We start from the raw sequence: 7464 nt of genomic DNA, 5'->3' as shown, positions 1-7464 counted from the left end.
GCTGTGTGACACCATGGTTGAACTGGCTGAATTCTTTACACATCGGCACACGATTCCATGATGTAGTTTTGGGCAAGGTATAACAAAAGACATCTTCACTCTCTTTATTTCTTTGTCAACACATTTGAAATGAATCACACTCGACTTTCTGTGCCTGTTAGAGGATACCTGCACCTTTCTGACAAATGAAGTGATTTCTAAAGCTTCAAATTCCCAACTCCTCTCAATCTTCCCTGCAGCCACGGTTGTTGTTCAGAATTCTTGTAGCTGTTTCTGTTTTCCACATTTCATGTTTACTTCCACGTCCCACTGGCAAGGCGTCTAAATAAATTAGCAACATGCACCTGCACTAGTAGATTTATGCAGTGCTAATATTCAGCTCTGTTGCTATTTTGGTGAAGTTCATCTTCAGTGTTAGTGTGTCTCTTGCTTTGATGACAAACTCCGCACTCAGTAAAAAATAGGAAGCCTTTGAAAGCTGTGACACACCTCAGGTTAAAAGGAATTTCTTTAAAAGATCCCAGAAATAAGACGCAATTAAATATTTAATAATGGTATATTAGTTTCTGCATGTCACTTTGAATATTTTATCATAGAGACAATTCAAGGTTCAATTTAATCAGCCTTCTCACCTGAGACCATTTTGGTGTCTTTGGGAACAGTACAGCTCGCACAGAAGCTTCACAAAAGAGAAACTGTTGCCAAGAGAGTTCAGCAGGCTTATTTGAAGAGTTCTATTTATGAATATCCAACCTGCACCCAACACCACAGAGTTCCACTGACCAGGAGAAGAACTCAGGATCTCTCATAGTGGCCTTGCTGCTTGACAGGTTTCTCCGTTTCACGTGAGCTCCAGACTCAGGTCACAGCCCTGGTCAAACGGACATCAGGCTGTGCGCCACAGTCCTGAATGGCCACTTCTCACAACCTGGACATGTCACTGACTGCACTGAGATACCGAGACATCGGCAGCATCATCTGCACCTATCAGCCTCATCTTTAAAACCGTCTGCTTGATATTTTGTAGGTTACCCTTGTGATCTGAGCTGTCAGGGGAAGGGACACGAGACCTCTGGGGGGGTTTGTTCAGATCAGCCTGGGATCTGAGGAGTCTTCAGGCAGTTTTTGTGGTTCTTGAGACATTCCTGATTTGTTTTAGAAATGTGGCGGGATACACTGACCAGCTGGAGGGGAGCCTGCTGCTGAAGGGAAGAGCCGGTTTGCCAAGGGGCCTCTGTTTCCTCTGACAACACGTCACTGCACTGCCATTTTAGGACGGTTCTTCTTCTGTGTTTGTCTCTTTCTTTGAAGACATCTCATTAAGAACAGGACGTCTTACGTGACACACCTCAGGTTCAAAGTTTCTTTGCAACATCCCAGAAATAAAAATAAATAATTTAACAATGGCATGTTGGTTTCCGTACGGCAGTTTGAATAATTTATAGGGCGGACAATTCAACTCAGATCTGAAACGTCCAGAGATGTTCAGGTTTGATTGATTGTCAACGTAATCTTGACTCTGCAGCAGGTATTTTCACTCAGCAAGGTCCTGGACTTTCATATTAAATATTATATTGTATTATCAGGATGGTCATACATTTTATGTATTTGTCAGCATATCACTGCCTTGTACAGTTAAAAGCAAAACCAAATGTAAGAATCACACGGACTCATTAGATTTGGTGTTATAATCAGGTGCAGTGCACGTTTCTCAGTGATCTCTTTCAAATTACTTTAGGAAGATTTGAGGCAGATTTGCATGATTTGCTTTTGTTCATACTTTGCAAACAGGCAGCAGTGATACAGCAGGAAAACCAGTCCGGCTAGGTGATCCTGAGTTCAGAGAGGTTGTACAAATCTTTTCATTAAAGTCAGTCATCCACAAAGGAGGCTGTACTCAATCAAATGAGGAATGAAATACAAGCAGTTGTTGCATAGCAGTGTGCATTCTGAACAGAACGAAAGCAGCCTGTGCAGAATCAAATAATCAACATACAGCAAGCAGTGCAGAGAAACAAATGTGTGTGCATATCGTGGGGGACTGTGTGTTCTGTCTGGGCTTCCAGGAATTCGAAGTCCTTTGTGAAGTTACCTTCAGAGAAAATTCACATTTTCCAGTGCTGCCTGCACCTTCTGCCTTCTGTCCATCTGCAGACAGTTCAAGAGGAGTGCAGATAAGATTTTGCATTATTGATGCACTCTGCTCGATGGTCATCAATAGCTGCTGCCATCATCGCTGCCAGAGAGCCCCCTAACTGTAAAGTACAAATTGATGCACACAGACTTTGATTTCAGTTGACACATGCAGAGCTGCAGCGCCGACTGGCAAGCAACCAAAGAGCTTCTGTGCCGTCTGCTGCTGCGACGCAGAAAATAAAACAGCTGGAGCAGAAACAGCAGTGACGTACTGTAATCCACAAAGAGATTTAGGGCTGCTGTGGTGCCATTACAGCATCTGCACATTTTTGGCACATTTGCTTTGGTACTTCGTCAGTGTGGCATGTGGGGGACACACACCTTTAGCTCAAGATAACATTTTCCATGTATGAATTTAGGGTTGTCTTTTCTTTTCGCCTTTTTTTTTAGGTTGTTATTATCAAAGGAAGGATCTGTATTGCTGAGACTTTGGTTGAAGGTCTCCAATACTCTTTACAGCTAAAATGTCATGGTACAGCATCCAGCAAGAAGCTTGTCAAGTCTTATTTCAACAGCCGCAGTGGAACAAACTGAAAACAAGATCACTGGACAAAAATAGAACTACAGACACGCATTGTGCTTTCATTAGCACCACTGTCAGAATATGGAATGGAATAATCTATTGCACGGCGTCAGTTAATTACTGAGTGTGGGCTCAGACAAATTACGCCCCAAAATCGTACGCATGCAAAGCTGCTATTTACACTTTCCTTGCAAAATCTGGGTCAGTTGCAAATCCCCCCAAAGCTCAGGATGATCTGGTGGCTTGTTGAAAGGTCTGCTGCCCTGAGATCCCAGGCAGTGCATCCGGCTGCCACAGCCAGTCCCTTGGTACAGGCTGAAATGTGACCGCGGCTCAGTGAACTGAGGAGGAGGCTCGAAACAGTGATAATAAACTCATGCAGCACATTTAATGAGCTGCCAGGTACTGAGTCACGTTTACAAGCATCTGAGAATGAATGAGGGTCACTGACGGAGGCTTTGATTGACTCAGCAGTCTGTGCACAAAGTGCCCAGCGATGGGAATGAACTCTCTGATCTTATGAGCCCACTCATGTGCATGAAAGCCCTGTTGGGATCAGTAGTTCTCACGGGGTCCAAAGTCTGGTCCTAATGAGGTCCTCGTTAGGATTAGAGGTACTGTGTGAACTGAGGTTCGTATTCTTTCCATCTTGCATTATTTGTTTTCCCCTGATTTTGCACATTGTGTATGAGGGCTTCATAGTGGACAGATGCTGCCTTTGACCTGCAAGTGTCTGTCACTTGAAACACAGACAGGAAGTCATGAAGGCAAAATACAACTCGCCAAAGTGAAAGAAATAAACAAACTGACTTAAAGGGGTATGGCACCAATTCTACGAATGAAGTTCAATTTACTTGTGATGGCATGTGCTTTGTGTTTGGTGCCATGTTGTGCAAACAGGGTCGCAAGTTTGATCCCCACCACAACAAATGTGACCTGTGAGGCTGCCTGTGAACTGCTCAGTGTAGCTGGAAAGATGCAGCAACAGCACTGTATTTAATATAACTGAAAATGAAACAGTCTAGATTGAATATACATTACGATTTCAGCGTATGCTACATTATTTAGATTACATATCAGCACCCCTAAGAGCCACTAAGCTCCAGTACATCACCTTTATGCACTTTGCTCTCCTCTCAGCAAAGTGCTTCTTATTGTAATGGATGTCCATAAGTGAGGTTGTCTTTAGGCGTACAATATACTTATGATATATGCTGTAAGTTTATTATTGTACTCTCATACCTGCCCGCATCAACCAGAGCTCATCGTCTCTTTTCTGTCTCAGACACCGTAACTTCTTATTACCTTTTAACGTTTCAGAAACACTACCTTTACTTTAGCTACATTTCATCTGCACTCAGCAGTGGGGCTGACAAGCCTGCAAAATGATCCAAATAACATTTAATTTATCCAGTTTACTGCTCAGTTGTGCTTCAAGCTTCTCCGCTTTTTTCATCATTTCATTTCCACACATGAACGGCTGCATGCATCACATTCGTGTCCTCCTGTGCTTCCTTTTTGACGTCTGCGTCTCCTTCCTGTCCTGTGTCAGCCTCGTTAGTGCTGTTCAGCCAATCAGCTCCTCCAGTTTCCTCAGCGCTTTTCCCTCACCTGTGTGTCTCCACCTCCATCTCCCCACCTGCACCTCCTTCCCTCGTTAGTTTGCTCAGTATTTCAGTCCGGTTTGGGCTCAGTTCTTTGTTGCATCGTCTGCTTTGTTTGTTATATTTTTGTGAAAATAATTTGATTATGCTTTAACATTTCTTTAATGTCAGGAAGACATTTTTAAGTGAGATAAGTCTGTCTTTCTTGTAAAGTATCTGTGATCTGTAAGTTTCAGTTTTACCAAATTAAAAAGACATTTAAGGCTTCAAAGCACGACATCATTAAGTGGTGGACAAATAAAAGCTGCAGATTACTTTACATATTTTATATGACTCTATAAAGATCTCCCTTCTATAAATGTTATTGCAAACCATGTGTCAAGCAGACAGGATAAAGCGAATCACAGGCTGGTAAAGGAGGAACTGCTGTTTTTAGAAAGCTTTGTTAGCACAGACCCAGAAGGCTCTTGTTAGGAGTCTCAGACCGTAGCTAATATTTTAAGAATAATTTCTCAGTAGGCTAAAAAGACAACCCAGTTTCCTCTTTGTGTGTTTTTGTGTCTGTCTGGTCATCATGAGGTCATCACATTTTACCACGAAACGCACGGTCAGCCCTCTGTGAAAGCTAAAAGCTTCACAAAAGTGTGTGTGTGTGTGTGTGTTGCAGAGAGTTTGCCCTATTGGTGTACTGAATCTCATTTTTAAGGAATTTCTAACTTCCTATTTGCTTGCCCGTCGTGTCTTAAGCCTCGACGTGTTGTTAAGCTGAACGTTGGCATGTTGTACACGGCAGCAGCAGTGAGGATGATGAAACAGTGTGGAGATGATCTACAAAGCCCCTTCAGCTGGCAGCTCGGCACCCTGCTGTTCTTCCAGACCCATCATCACTGTTTGTTTCTTGTTTAATGTGTTGAACTTCCCTTTGATTCTAATTTAGTTCCTTAAGCTCCTCTTAACTTTCTGTCGTAGCTGAATGTGTACACAAGATTTTTTTTCTTTTTACTTTTAATCTTAACTCAACATAACAGAAACGTTGCATTACAAAATTAGATGTAAAGCTTAGATGAAATTAAAATACTTAAAAGCCAACATTTTGGGCTTTTTGCTGAGCGTGAAGCTCAGGGTGTGTTGACACGCCGTGAACTCACTGCTGGGTGTGATAACAGGTGCACCACACACTAACACAGAGCTCAGGCCTGCCGGGCATCTCAGCAGGTGTTAAGTTACTCGTTAAGCTTTAAGCTGGAAAAAGTCCATTTTTGTTTTTCCTTAATCCTAACTGGCCAATAACTGCGGAGTGTTTCCCAGGGTTAGCCGTGAATTGGATCCAACATAAAGCTCACTGCAGCTCAGCCACATATCATACTTCATCTTGGCAAGATCTCAAACCCCTTTGATCCTCTGGTTTGTTATGTTCTCTGGCCAAGAACGACGCGGATCGTCAGCATTAAAGTTCTTTCCAAGAGGTGAAAATCACAGATGGTAGGCGGGTGCGTGTCAACATCTTTCTGATATTCCCGAAAGGGATGGAAAGATGCAGTATTTATGATTTTACTGTGTGTGTGTGAGGGCAACAGGAGGAGAGAGACACCATATGCACATGTAGATGTAAACATGTTAATGCATCTTTTAGTATTCAAAATGAATCTGTGTAAAATGAGGGCTGATCCTCCACAGCAGTCTGTCTGCTGTCTACTGCTAAGGAAACCAAGCACTTTTATTTTCCGCAACACACAAACACAGCATATGCCGCATTCTTTATCCCATGCTACTTCCAGTGTTTAAAATACTTTCTCATGTCTGCACAAGCTGTGGGACTAATCAGTAGCGGGTGATGAAGGTGGATGTATTTTGTTTAACTAAATGTTTCATGTGTTTTCGTATGCAAGTCAATTCAATCATTTTTTTTTCGCATGTACATGCAATGCACGTTAAAAACTTCCCATAACCAGAAATGATGGGCACAAAGTGCTGATCCATCAAAATCTTCTCCCTATAAACTTCTGTCAAAATTCCAGAAATGCTGAAATTTGCGTTGGAGAAGGTGAAAAATTATTTTAAGAGCTCAGCTTTCCCTCAGACCGTCAGACTAAAGACAACATATTGTTAACGTGTAAACGAGGCTGTGGTGATGTTGGCAGTGCAATGCATGCAAACAAAAGAAGAACAAAACATTTTTCTCACATCTCATTATGAATAAAAAATAAGGTGTGTCGTACATCTGTCTGCTTTTGTTTACCCTCCCTCTCTTCTCTTCTGTTCATCTCCACCCTTTCACTCCTCAAACCCACCAGGAACTCTCTCAGAAAACATCTTTTAACACGGAACAGGCGAACAGATGGAGTGGAAGCCCCCCACCATCTACAGGGAGCTCCAGCTACAGCCACAAAAGACTGAGATGCCCTCAGCGGTGGATGCAAAGTGACGACACGCAGCTTGACCTGATTTTAAACAAACAAATGTCTCACTTTGTTTTAAACATGAGGTCGGGTTTCCTCTCTGCAGGGATCGGCAGTCAGAGTGGATGATTTATACAACAGTGGTGGAGCTACAGTTGAATGAGTTAACGGAGCAGAAGTAGAACCAGCACATCTGTGTGAATCAATAATATCTGTTAACACAGCTTCCAGACCTGAGCTCCCCCTGGTATTAGGCTGAAAACTCAATGGATGGAAGCAAATGATGACATTACACTTTGTGGGAAAAGGGGGTGGGTGATGTCTGGCTTAAGTGATGATGGATGGATTATCTGGGAGAGTATCCTTGTTGTGTTCTGTCTCAATTTAGAATCATTTTGTGTCAAATTAATAAGTTGGACCGAGAAAAGCGGGTGGAGCTGCTCTTCTTGATTTTATTAAAAAGCAGTGGTAGAAAAAGTATTCAGAGCCTTACTTGAGTAAAAGTATGTGAATATTACTTGCAGTATAAAGTACTGATTGTGCAGCAAGATGATTTGAGATTAATCACAAAAGGAATAGAACGATTTACTGAAGTTTATTCAGAAATGCCCACAGATACATAAGTACTCACTCCCCCCTCCAGTGACGCTGCACTGTGACCTTGAAAGCTTTCACTGACGTGGCGAGACTGGGAAAGTGAATGAAGTGGGGAGAAAAACAAACACTATGCTGGCAGTTCAAC

Source organism: Scatophagus argus, chromosome 11, assembly GCF_020382885.2.
Source record: "Scatophagus argus isolate fScaArg1 chromosome 11, fScaArg1.pri, whole genome shotgun sequence".
Classification (NCBI taxonomy): domain Eukaryota; kingdom Metazoa; phylum Chordata; class Actinopteri; family Scatophagidae; genus Scatophagus; species Scatophagus argus.
The sequence above is the reverse complement of the archived record's forward strand: the minus strand, read 5'-3'. Positions refer to the sequence as shown.